The sequence below is a fragment of the Bombina bombina genome, chromosome 1 (genome assembly GCF_027579735.1).
Source record: "Bombina bombina isolate aBomBom1 chromosome 1, aBomBom1.pri, whole genome shotgun sequence".
NCBI classification, from domain to species: domain Eukaryota; kingdom Metazoa; phylum Chordata; class Amphibia; order Anura; family Bombinatoridae; genus Bombina; species Bombina bombina.
This window is the reverse complement of record NC_069499.1, coordinates 807264695-807279531: the sequence shown is the minus strand read 5'-3', so window position 1 is coordinate 807279531 and position 14837 is coordinate 807264695.

Sequence of the window (14837 nt, the reverse complement as noted above, 5' to 3'; positions counted from 1 at the left end):
AAACCTAAGTCTAACCCTAACACCCCCCTAACTTAAATATTAATTAAATACAACTAAATAAATTTAACTCTTATTAAATTAATTATTCCAATTTAAAACTAAATACTAACCTTTAAAATAAACCCTAAGATAGCTACAATGTAATTAATAATTACATTGTAGCTATTTTAGGATTTATATTTATTTTACAGGTAACTTTGTATTTATTTTAGCTAGTTAGAATAGTTATTAAATAGTTATTAACTATTTAATAACTACCTAGCTAAAAGAAATACAAAATTACCTGTAAAATAAATCCTAACCTGTTACACTTAAACCTAACACTACACTATCATTAAATTAATTAAATAAATTACCTACAAATAACTACAATTAAATACAATTAAATTAACTAAAGTACAAAAAAATAAGTTACAAACATTTAAAAAATATTACAACAATTTTAAGCCACTTACACATAATCTAAGCCCCCTAATAAAATAACAAATCCCCCAAAATAAAAAAAAATCCCTAACCTATTCTACATTAAAAAGTTACCAGCTCAATTACCTTACCAGCCCTTAAAAGGGCCTTTTGCGAGGCATGTCCCAAAGAAAACAGCTCTTTTGATGTAAAATAAAAATACAACCCCCCCAACATTAAAACCCACCAGCCACATACCCCTACTCTAACCCAAACCCCTGTTAAATAAACCTAACACTACCCCCCTGAAGATCATCCAACCTTTAGCCGTCTTCAGCCAGCCGACCACCAATGGAACAGAAGAGAAGATCCGCAGCGGCCGAAGTCATTATCCAGGCGGCGCTGAAGAAGTCTTCCATCCGATTGAAGTCATCATGCAGGCGGCGTCTTCAATCTTCATCCATCCGGAGCGGAGCCATCTTCAGACGAGCCTACGCTAAGCCATCTTCTTCCACCGACGACTGAACGATGAATGACGGTTCCTTTAAGTGACGTCATCCAAGATGGCGTCCCTCGAATTCCGATTGGCTGATAGGATTCTATCAGCCAATCGGTAATTAAGGTAGGAATAATCTGATTGGCTGATCCAATCAGCCAATCAGATTGAAGTTCAATCCAATTGGCTGATCCAATCAGCCAATCAGATTGAGCTTGCATTCTATTGGCTGTTTTTCCTACCTTAATTCCGATTGGCTGATAGAATCCTATCAGCCAATCGGAATTCGAGGGACGCCATCTTGGATGACGTCACTTAAAGGGACCGTCATTTGACGTTCAATCGTCGGTGAAAGAAGATGGCTCTGTGTAGGCTCGCCTGAAGATGGCTCCGCTCTGGATGGATGAAGATTGAAGACGCCGCCTGGATGATGACTTCAATCGGATGGAAGACTTCTTCAGCGCCGCCTGGATGATGACTTCTGTAGGGAATTTTTTTATTTTGGGGGGATTTGTTATTTTATTAGGGTGCTTAGATTAGGTGTAAGTAGCTTAAAATTGTTGTAATATTTTTTAAATGTTTGTAACTTATTTTTTTTATTTTTTGTAACTTAGTTTTTTTTATTTGTTGTACTTTAGTTAGTTTATTTAATTGTATTTAATTGTAGTTATTTGCAGGTAATTTATTTAATTAATTTAGTGATAGTGTAGTGTTAGGTTTAAGTGTAACTTAGGTTAGGATTTATTTTACAGGTAATTTTGTATTTCTTTTAGCTAGGTAGTTATTAATTATTAGTTAATAACTATTTAATAACTATGCTAACTAGCTAAAATAAATACAAAGTTACCTGTAAAATAAATATAAATCCTAAGATAGCTACAATGTAATTATTATTTATATTGTAGCTATATTAGGGTTTATTTTAAAGGTAAGTATTTAGTTTTAAATAAATACAAAGTTACCTGTAAAATAAATATAAATCCTAAGATAGCTACAATGTAATTATTATTTATATTGTAGCTATATTAGGGTTTATTTTAAAGGTAAGTATTTAGTTTTAAATAGGAATAATTTAGCTAATAAGAGTTATAATATTTAGATTTATTTAATTAATATTTAAGTTAGGGGGATGTTAGGGTTAGACTTAGGTTTAGGGGTTAATAATTTTATTATAGTTGCGGCAGTGTAGGGGGAGCAAGATAGGGGTTAATAAATTTATTATAGGAGGCGACGGTGTAGGGGGGCAGATTAGGGGTTAATAAGTTTAATATAGGTGGCGGCGGGGGCTGGGAGTGGAGGTTTAGGGGTTAAACAATTTATTTAGTTGCGGCGGTGTCCGGGAGTGGCGGTGTAGGGGTTAATAACTTTATTTAGTTGCTGCGGTGTAGGGGGGGACAGATTAGGGGTTAATATGTATAATGTAGCTTGCGGTGGGCTCTGGGTGTGCCGGTTTAGGTGATAATACATTTATTTAGTTGCAGCGGTGTAGGGGGGACAGATTAGGGGTGTTTAGACTCGGGGTACATGTTAGGGTGTTAGGTGCAGACATCTCCCATAGGAATCAATGGGATGTCAGGCAGCAGCGAACATGAGCTTTCGCTATGGTCAGACTCCCATTGATTCCTATGGGATCCGCCGCCTCCAGGGCAGCGGTTTGAAATCCAGGTACGCTGGGCCGGAAAAGTGCCGAGCGTACCTGCTAGTTTTTTGATAACTAGCAAAAGTAGTCAGATTGTGCCGAACTTGTGTGCGGAACATCTGGAGTGACGTAAGAATCGATCTGTGTCGGACTGAGTCCGGCGGATCGAAGCTTACGTCACAAAATTCTACTTTTGCCGGTGAAAAGGGCTTGATAACTAAGGCGAATCAGCCTCGCCACAAATACACTGCAGAATTCCAGCGTATTTGAGGTTGACGGCTTGATAACTAGAGGCCTTGGAATCAGTTTTGCTGGGACACTGCGAGTTCCCAGCTTGCGTCAATTAGCACACTGGGTGCTGCTCCATTTGTGAGTATAACTACAATACAAGACCTGTTGTACCTTACCATCATCACAGTATCACACTAGGAGGTGCCCTATTTTTTGGTGATTCCGTTTTCACAGATTCCTGCATGTTGGTGTTATATCTTTCACTTGGATGTTATAAGTTGCACTGAGTAATTACAACTGAATAAACAAAAACTGTGTCTTTATTTCAGACTGCAAAGCAACAAAATGTAATTATTTTCAAGGGGGGTGATTCTTTTCAATACCCACTTTAGATAGATAGATTGTGGATAGATAGAAAGATAGATAGATAAATGGATAGATAGAGAGTATTTAAATACATCATATGCCTTAGTACAAACATTTTTGACCTGTATTGTTGAAAATTACTCTTTCAATATTGTATCTATATTACTCTCCAGATCTTTGATACTGTATCCGCATAGAAGTTTTAAATTATAAGCTAGAAATATACCATAGATTCCCTACAGCTATTTCTTGTCAACATTTGTCCTTGTAATTCTTAGATGATGTGTCTTTTAGCATGCAGAGGCTGCTAGTCTAATTGGTTTTTACGTTGAAGAAGCAGTGTTTTGTTTTTTATGTGGAAACTATATTTTGTTTTACTAACACTTATTGTGTATAAAAGCTTTAAATAGACTTTACAGCAATGTTTCAGACATTTCATTAGAGTCTTAAAATATTTTAATGAGGATATTTTATTTGATATTTATCTGTGTAATCCTTGGCAAAAAATTACAAAAAAATATGAACAGTATAAAAACTACGCATTTCTACAAAATGAGACATCATTTATATGAAACCATTTCTTGAAACTTTGTATACCTTCTACTTACAGACAAGACCCTTCTGTTCTTTTTTAGAATAATTATGTGATTTCAAGTATGGTTTAATTATATCTTCCTTAGACAAAATATGCACTTAAAAACTTATGGCCACATCTTTTGAATCAATTCTTCAGTGACCCAATGTAAATAAGGTAACACCTCTATTTTAATTGGTTCCCTTTGATTTTGAAAAAAGATTCTGATTGCTCTACACAAGTTTTGTGCAAAGTGCTATGTCACAGGATCAAAATGAATACATTTCTAAAGCAGCTTGTACACTGAACTGGCGTGTTTGAAAAATATTAGATTCTTATCACTTTTTCACAGAATAGATACAGAAATAAATGTTTCTTTCATGTAATTGGCAAGAGTCCATGAGCTAGTGACGTATGGGATATGCAATCCTACCAGGAGGGGCAAAGTTTCCCAAACCTCAAAATTCCTATAAATACACCCCTCACCACACCCACAATTCAGTTTTACAAACCTTGCCTTCTATGGAGGTGGTGAAGTAAGTTTGTGCTAAGATTTCTACGTTGACATGCGCTTCTCAGCATTTTGAAGCCCGATTCCTCTCAGAGTACAGCGAATGTCAGAGGGACGTAGAGAGTATTACCTATTAAATGCAATGATTTTCCTAACGGAGGTCTTTTTCATGGGTTCTCTGTTATCGGTCGTAGAGATTCATCTCATACCTCCCTTTTCAGATCGACGATATACTCTCATATACCATTAACTCCACTGATAACTGTTTCAGTACTGGTTTCGCTATCTGTTATATGTGGATGGGTGTCTTTGGGTAAGTATGTTTTTATTTCTTAAGACACCTCAGCTATGGTTTGGCACTTTATGCATTTATATAAAGTTCTAAATATAGGTATTGTACTTGTATTTGCCATGAGTCAGGTTCATGTATTTCCTTTTGCAGATTGTCAGATTCATATTTGGGAAAGTTAATATTGAGAAATATTTTTCTTACCTGGGGTTTAGTCTTTTTTTCAATTAACTACTTGTTCAAATTGCGGCTGTCTTAGGCTCACGGGTGCGCTTAATGCTACACTTTATTGCGTCATTCTTGGCATGTCCGTTGAAGCAAGTTCGTCATTTCACACAGGTTTGCGTTGCTAGTGATTTGAGTGTGTCATTTCTGGACATGGTTGGTTCCAAAAAAAAATTTCAGTTACGTTGTGCGTCATACTTGATGCCCAATTTTTTTCATCATTTATTGCCCCATTGCTTTTGCCTCTTGCCTTTTGCTATGTCAGAGGGCTATGCTATTTGCTTTTTTTCCCATTCCTGAAACTGTCATATAAGGAAATTGATCATTTTGCTTTATATGTTGTTTTTTCTTTTACATTTTCAAGATGTCTCAATCTGATCCTGCCTCAGAAGTATCTGCTGGAACTTTGCTGCCTGACATCGGTTCTACCAAAGCTAAGTGCATTTGTTGTAAAATTGTGGAGATTATATCTCCAAATGTCATTTGTAATAAGTGTCATGATAAACTTTTACATGCAGATAGAGTTTCCATCTGTAATAATACATTGCCGGTTGCAGTTCCCTCAACTTCTAATGTACATGATATACCTATGAATTTTAAAGAATTTGTTACTGATTCTATTCAGAAGGCTTTGTCTACATTTCCACCTTCTAATAAGCGTAAGAGGTCTTTTAAAACTTCTGATAAAGTTGATGAAATTTCAAATGACCGACAGCATAATGAATTATCCACCTCTGATGAGGATCTATCTGATTCAGAAGATCCTTCCTCAGACATTGACACTGACAAATCTACTTATTTATTTGAAATAGAGTATATGCGGTCTTTGTTAAAAGAAGTGTTAATTACTTTGGATATTGAGGAAACTAGTCCTCTTGATATTAAAACCAGTAAACATTTAAATGCTGTTTTTAAACCTACTGTGGTTACTCCAGAGGTTTTTCCTATTCCTGATGCTATTTCTGACATGATTTCTAAGGAATGGAATAAGCCAGGTACTCCTTTTGATCCTTCTGCAAGGTTTAAAAAATTGTATCCTTTACCAGCAATTGCAATAGAGTTTTGGGAAAAGATCCTCAAAGTTGATGAGGCTATTTCTACTCATGCTAAACAAACCACTATTCCTATGGAAGATAGTACTTCCTTTAAAGATCCTTTAGATAGGAAGATTGAATCTTATTTAAGGAAAGCCTATTTATATCCAGGTCATCTTTTAGGCCTGTAATTACTTTGGCTGATGTTGCAGCTTCTTCAACTTTTTGGTTGAGGAATTTAGCGCAAAAAGAATTGGATTCTGAAATATCTAGCATTGTTCACTTACTGCAACATGCTAATCATTTTATTTGTGATGCCATTTTTGACATTATCAAAATTGATGTTAGATCCATGTCTTTAGCTATTTTAGCTAGAAGAGCCTTGTGGATTAAATCTTAGAATGCTGATATGACATCTAAGTCTAGATTGCTATCTCTTTCTTTCCAAGGTAATAATTTATTTGGTTCTCAGTTTGGATTATTTCAACTGTTACTGGGGGGAAGGAGTTTTTTTGCCTCAGGATACAAAAACCTAAGGGTAAATCTAAGGCTTCTAATCATTTTCGTTCCTTTCGTCAAAATAAGGAACAAAAACCTAATCCTTCCCCCAAGGAATCTGTTTCCAATTGGAAGCCTTCCTCAAATTGGAATAAATCCAAGCCTTTTAAGAAACCAAAGTCAGCCCCTAAGTCCGCATGAAGGTATGGCCCTCATTCCAGCTCAGCTGGTAGGGGGCAGATTAAGGTTTTTCAAGGATGTTTGGATAAATTCTGTCCAAAATCAATGGATTCAGAGCATTGTCTCTCAGGGGTACCAAATTGGATTCAGAGTAAGACCTGATGTGAGGAGATTTTTTTTCTCTCACACATCCCAGTAAATCCAGTAAAAGCTCAGGCTTTCCTGAAGTGTGTTTCAGATCTGGAGGTTTCAGGGGTAATCATGCCGGTTCCTTTTCAGGAACAAGGCCTGGGGTTTTATTCAAATCTATTCATTGTCCCAAAGAAAGAAAATTCATTCAGACCAGTTCTGGATCTGAAAATTTTGAATCGTTATGTAAGAGTACCAACTTTCAAGATGGTGACTATAAGGACTATTCTGCCTTTTGTTCAGCAAGGACATTATATGTCTACAATAGACTTGTAGGATGCTTACCTTCATATTCCGATTCATCCAGAACATTATCAGTTCCTGAGATTCTCTTCTCTAGACAAGCAATACCAATTTGTTGCTATTCCATTTGGCCTAGCAACAGCTCCAAGAATCTTTTCAAAGGTTCTGGGTGCCCTACTCTCTGTAATCAGAGAACAGGGTATTGTGGTGTTTCCTTATTTGGACGATATCTTGGTACTAGCTCAGTCTTTACGTTCTGCAGAATCTCACATGAATCAACTTGTGTTGTTTCTTTGAAAACATGGTTGGAGGATCAATTTACCAAAAAGTTTTTTGATTCCTCAGACAAGGGTCACCTTTTTAGGTTTCCAGATAGATTCAGTGTCCATGACTCTGTCTCTAACAGACAAGAGATGTTTGAAATTGATTGCAGCATGTCAGCACCTTCAGTCTCAGTCATTCCCTTCAGTGGCTATGAGCATGGAATTTTTAGGCCTCATGACTGCAGCATCAGACGCAATTCATTTTGCTCGTTTTCACATGAGGCCTCTCCAGCTTTGCATGCTGAATCAATGGTGCTGGAATTATACAAGATATCACAATTAATATCTCTAAATCCCAAAATTCGACACTCTATGATGTGGTGGTTAAATCACCAGCGTTTAGTTCAAGGGGCCTCTTTTGTTCGGCCAACCTGGACTGTGATCACAACAGATCACAGTCCAGGTTGGAAAAACACAAAAACTGTGGGGCCATGCTGGAGCCACCAGCAACACAAACGATTGTTCCATGATAATCTTGGAGATCACTGTCGGAAGAAAAACTAGAGGTGGGAAGATATAAGCAGGTTGATAACACCAAGGAAGTGTCAGCGCATCCACTGCTTCCACCTGAGAATCCCTGGACCTGGACAGGTATCTGGGATGTTTCTTGTTTAGATGAAAGGCCATGAGATCTATTTCTGGAAGACCCCACATCTGAACAATCTGAGAAAACACATCTGGATGGAGAGACCACTCCCCTGGATGTAAAGTCTGACGGCTGAGATAATCCACCTCCCAATTGTTTACACCTGGGATATGAACCGCAAAAATTAGACAAGAGCTGGATTCTGCCCAAACAAGTATTTGAGATACTTCTTTCATAGCTAGGGGACTGTGAGTCCCACCCTGATGATTGACATATGCCACCGTTGGGATATTGTCTGTCTGAATACAAATGAACGGTTCTCTCTTCAACAGAGGCCAAAACTGAAGAACTCTGAGAATTGCACGGAGTTCTAAAATACTGATTGGTAATCTCACCTCTTGAGATTTCCAAACTCCTTGTGCTGTCAGAGATCCCCAGACAGCTCCCCAACCTGAAAGTATTGTTCCTTTTGGCCATCTCTTCTGCTAGAAGAGTGTCTGAGCTATCTGCTCTTTCTTGTGAATCTCCATTTCTGATTTTTCATCAGGATAAGGTGGTTTTACGGACTTCATTTGATTTTTTACCTAAGGTTGTGAATTCTAACAACATTAGTAGAGAAATTGTTGTTCCTTCTTTGTGTCCTAATCCTAAGAATCCTTTGGCAAGATCCTTACATTCTTTATTTGTGGTAAGAGCTTTGAAATATTATGTTGAAGCTACTAAAGATTTCAGAAGACTTCTAGTCTATTTGTTATATTTTCTGGTCCTAGGAAAGGTCAGAAAGCCTCAGCTATTTCCTTGGCCTCTTGGTTAAAGCTTTTGATTCTTCAAGCTTATTTGGAGTCAGGTCAAGACCCGCCTCAGAGAATTACAGCTCATTCTACTAGATCAGTCTCCACTTCGTGGGCTTTTAAGAATGAAGCTTCAGTTGATCAGATTTGCAAAGCAGTGACTTGGTCCTCTTTGCATACATTTACTAAATTCTACCGTTTTGATGTATTTGCTTCTTCTGAAGCAGTTTTTGGTAGAAAAGTTCTTCAGGCAGCTGTTTCAGTCTGATTCTTCTGCTGGTGTTTTAAGTTTTTCTTTTCTTCATGAGAATAACTTATCATATCTTGGGTTGTGGATTATTTTTTTCAGCTTTTGGCTGTTGTTTATTTTTATCCCTCCCTCTCTAGTGACTCTTGCGTTGAGTTCCACATCTTGGGTATTTGATATCCCATACGTCACTAGCTCATGGACTCTTGCCAATTACATGAAAGAAAACATAATTTATGTAGGAACTTACCTGATAAATTAATTTCTTTCATATTGGCAAGAGTCCATGAGCCCCACCCTTTTATGGTGGTTATGATTTGCATAAAGCACAATTATTCCAAATTTCTATGTTGATTCTTTTTACTCCTTTCTTTATCACCCCACTACTTGGCTATTCATTAAACTGAACTGTGGGTTTGGTGAGGGGTGTATTTATAGGCATTTTGAGGTTTGGGAAACTTTGCCCCTCCTGGTAGGATTGTATATCCATATGTCACTAGCTCATGGACTCTTGCCAATATGAAAGAAATGAATTTATCAGGTAAGTTCTTACATACATTATGCTTTTTTCTTTATATTTGTCTTAGACAAATTGTCTATCTATCTATCTATCTATCTATATTTATATATATATGTATATATATATATATATATATATATATATATATAGATATATATATACAACACACAGAGAAAGTCCAGCACTCACTTACAAGCTCTCAGCTAAGATTTAAAAGCAAAAATGGAAAGGTTAGTTACCGCATCTTGCCAAATGGAACAAGCCCGGGTACTACGTCAAGGTCCTTTCCAATACCTGGGACCCTAAAACAGCCACACAATGCAAGCTCTCAAATCCAAACAAACTGAGGACAAGGGAAAGGTGCACAGGCATATGTAATCACTCTAAATATACAAAACACGGAAGGGGACTACACTCTCATACCGGGGCGAGTACACATCCCATGACCCTGCAACATGCTCAGCCCTGGGAGCTCACCGGCACTCACAAGAAGCTGTGCTGTCCCCAGAGAATAAAAAAACCTTCCATTACAAAAAATAAAAAACACTAAAATGACAAAAAAATAAAAAAAAACTACCATTACAAAAAAATGTTTTTATCCAAAACAATAAAAATTATTCATATTCTAATACCATTTAAACACAAACTAAAAAAACATAATCTACCCATAGCCCTGAAAAGGGCATTTGTATGGGCATTGCCTTTTAAAAGGCATTCTGCTCTTTTTCTTGCCCTTAAAAGGGCATTCAGCTCTTTTTCAAATAGCCCAGACCCTAACCCTAATGCTAGTTTGATTTACGGTTTAAACTTAGTTTTTTTTTTATTTGCCAGGTAAGTTTGTATTTATTTATTTTAAGATAGGGATCTTGTAATTTTAATTTAAAGTTAGGGGGTTGTTAGGTTTAGGGGGTTAATAGTTTAATTTAGTTTCTGGTGATGTGGGGGGCTGGCGGTTTAGGGGTTAATAGATTTATTTAGTGGTAGTGATGTGGGAGGCCAGATGTTTAGGGGTTAATAACTTTATTTAGTGGCGGCAATATCGGCTAACAGCGGAATAGAGTTTAATATATTTATTATAGTGTGGGCAATGTTGGGGTGTGGGGGAATAGGGGTTAATAACTTTAATATAGTGGCAACGATGTCAGGGAGCGGCGGAATAGGGGCTAATAAATTTTATTAGTGGCGGCAATGTCGGGAGCGGCAGATTAGGGGTTAATAACTTTAATATAGTATTTGTGATGAGGGAGGGCCTCGGTTTAGGGGTTAATAGTTAGTTTATGGGTGTTAGTGTACTTTGTAACAGTTTAGTTATGAGTTTTATGTAACAGTTTTTTTGCTTAAAACTCATAACTACTGCTCTCAGATGGCGGTATGGAACTTGTCATTATAGGGTGTAATGCAAGCTTTTTAGCCTCACTGCAAAACTCGTAATGGCTGCGCTATGGGAATCCCATGAAAAAACGTAATTTTTTCGAGTGTGGGACTGACGTTGCATTAAAGACTAAAAGGCTTGCGGTACAGCTATACCGACAAGGCTCGTAATGGCTGCGTTGCTGTTTTAACTCTGAAATTACAATTTTTTTCAGCGTTAAAACACGAACGCAACACTTGTAATCTAGGTGAGTGTTAGTTATGCAAAACTGGGGAATGGGTAATGAAGGTATTATATATCTTTTTAAACAATAACAATTATGGAGTAGACTGTCTCTTTAAATATTCATTTTGTGATGGCTCAATAAAAATGTTTCACATTATCCTTTCATTTGAGTTTGTTAACTTAAGTAGTATAATAACGCCACAGATTTTTTTTTTTATATTTATAATATGTTTATTATGCATTATAGTAATTGAATAACAAACTATCCCCAGTAATAAAGCTCTATATACAGAAGAGGAGATAGAGTATAAAACATAATACATTATATTTCTACATTTTGGGAGTCAAAATCGTGATCGCGTTTAATTTCAACTTACGAACACCATTTTGCTTGCGCGCAAAAGCTAGCATGCTACTTGTAATCTTGCCCTTTGTCAGTTATAAAATTGTAAAGCTGCTATTAACAAGCACCTAGTTTACGAGTTTTGCATTTGTGTTTTAACACTGAAAAAATTGCCATTTCAGCTTTAAAACAGCACCCCAGCCATTACAAGTCTTGTCGGTATAGCTGTACGGCAAGCCTTTTAGTCTGTACCGCAACGTCAGTCCCCCGCACATAAAAATTACATTTTTTCATGGGACTTCCATATCGCTTCAATTACGAGTTTTGTGGTGAGGTTTTGTGGTAAAAAACTTGCGTTACAGCCTAAAACGACAAGATCCGTTTCACAATCTAAAAGCAGTAGTTATGCATTTTACGCTACAAAACTGTAACATAAAACTCTTAACTAAAGTGTTGCAAAGTACACTAAACATCCATAAACTACCTATTAACCCCTAAACCGAGGCCCTCCCGCATTGCAAATACTATATTAAACTTATTAACCCCTAATCTACAGCTCCCGACATCGCCGCCACTAAAAATATTTGATTAACTCCTATTCCGTCGCTCCCCGACATCATCACAACTATAATAAAGTTATTAACCCCTAAACTGCCACCCTCCCGCATTGCAAATACTATCTAAATATTATTAACCCCTAATCTGCCTTCCGCCCACATCGCCCCCACTGTACTAAAGTTATTAAGCCGTACACCGTGTCATATTGTGAGCCTTGTGCACTGTACCTTTAAGTATGCTGGCATAGCTTCCTTTATAAGGACCTCATTTTCTCCCCTTCATTGCTTGTTATTGAGTATTACTCCTGTATTGGAATCAACCAAGCCTTTCCTTATTGGAACTACCTGTGTCTCCGTTACCTGACAGCATACGCTGTCACCGGATACCCCGCCTCAGGACCGCCTCCCACTGTGAATCCGACTTCGCGCTCAAACACATTTGTGCCGCAGCTGCAGTCTGTGTCTCCTCTCCCTCTCTTCAGCGTGTAAGTACTTACCGCTTTTGGGTAACCAGCTTTTTCTACTCAATCTGCCTAAAGTACTTTTGTTGTCATATCTTTCACTACTCGTATTGGATATAAAGTTTACATTTACTTACCGGAACTTTTACCAAGTTATTCAAACATACCTTCATGACTACGTATCTGATCAGTGCACTCACAGATGATAATATTATCTTTTGGGAAAGTTTCTATCAACCTAAGAGTACCATTATAGTCTCATTGTTGCTTAATTTTCACGATATATTATAAATCCACACTGTAGTTATGTGTTTGTATGAGATAAAACAACATATAACTATAAAGTGGTAAATTAAATTCTATCTGAATCATAATACTAAACAGTATTGTTAGTTCAGTGATTCAGATAGGGACAAATAAACTTATTTATTGAAGCATAATAACTTCAAATTATTGATCTGCACATTTGGTCCTTTTATTTAAGCAGATTCTGAATTGAACTGTGACAGAATTACAAGCCAAAAAAGATGGATCAAGCAGAAATACCTTCACATGTCTATAATTTATCCCAGAGGGTTGATCAACTTTCACAAGGGTTAAGACAACTTCAATTAGAAAACCAGACATTAAAAGATATCCTTAAAGACACAGTAACTCCAAAACAGTTAACTGTAGATTCTACCAACGAGCCTAATGTATCACCACCAGAAAAATTCTTTGGTGACAGAAGTCAATTTTGTGACTTCAAAAACTCTTGTTATTTACTTTTCACTCTCAGACCTAAAACTTATACCACAGATAAGCAGAGAGTTCTAACAGTAATATCATACTTAAGAGGAGAATCTAGAACATGGGCTAACTCTTATTTTGAACTAAATGACCCTATTCTAGACAGTTTGGAGGATTTCTTCCAAGCTATGGCCCTACTGTATGATGACCCATGCAAACAGATAACATCAGAAAATGCTATGAGAGCCCTTAAACAAGGGAAAAGGCCCGTGGAGGATTACATAGCAGAATTTAAGAGAGTATCTAAAGATTCACAATGGAATAATATTTCATTGCGGAATCAATTTAGACTTGGTCTGTCAGATGCATTAAAAGATGAACTTTCACGAGTTGATATTCCAGATACTTTAGACAATTTAATGTCATTATCTATTAACATAGATAGAAGATTGAGGGAAAGAAAGAGAGAAAGATTTAGTCAGGAACCTGTAGTAAAGAGAATAGTTAACCCTACCAGTTCTCAACAGTATAAAATTCCTGATGAACCTATGGAAATAGGAGTGATTAGGGGCCCTCTCTCCATAGAAGAAAAGAAAAGAAGAAGGGATAATAATCTTTGCCTTTATTGTGCTGCTAAGGAACATGAGGTCAAGGAATGTCCTAACCTTCTGAAAACAAAGAAAGGTGAGAAACATAAAATACCAAGATCTCCTAATAACTGTTGTAGAAATTCAACTTATTGTTTTTTACCTATTTATTTGCAGTGGGGTTCAAAAGAGATTACCTTGAAAGCACTCATTGACTCCGGTGCAACTAGCAACTTCATAGATTATCATGTGGTGTGTAAACATGATATACCAATAAAAAACATTAATCATCCTTATGTTTTAAGAGTTTTTGATGGTAGTCAGGAAGTTAATGGTTCAATCACACATCAGACACATAATATAGTTATGAGAACACAAGAAGGACATATAGAGGAGATATCTTTTGATATAACACCTTCTCCTTTATTTCCAATAATTTTGGGGTTAAAATGGCTACAACAACATCAACCAATTATTGATTGGTCTACAAATAAAATTCAATTTTCCTCTGTACACTGCAGAAACTGCTGTCTGTCTAAAATTTGTATCATACATTCAGATTCAGACAAAACTTTAGACTCTATACCAAAAGAATACACCTCTTTTCAAGATGTCTTTGACAAAAAAGAGGCAGAGTCTTTGCCCCCTCATAGGGCTTTTGATTGTCCAATTGAATTATTACCTGGCTCCCCAATACCCCATGGTCATATTTACCCCTTATCTCAACCCGAACTTTCACATCTAAAACAATATCTAGATGAAAATTTAAAAAAAGGTTTCATAAGACCATCCACCTCTCCAGCAGCAGCTGGAATGTTTTTTGTTTGTAACAAAGATGGTAGTCTCAGACCTATCATCGATTATAGGCAACTAAATAAGGTCACACGAAAAAATCGATATCCCTTACCTTTAATAACAGAATTAATCGAACGTTTGGGTAATGCAACTATCTTTACCAAGTTAGATCTAAGGGGTGCTTATAATTTAATTCGAATAAGGAAGGGAGACGAATGGCTCACAGCTTTTCGTACTAGGTACGGATTGTACGAGTATACTGTGATGCCATTCGGGCTCTGTAATGCCCCCGCGACATTCCAGTATTTCATTAATGAGATATTTAGAGATTTATTGGATGTCTGCGTTATAATTTATCTGGATGATATTTTAATCTATTCTGAGTCTTCGGAACAACATATTGAACATGTTACAACCGTTTTAT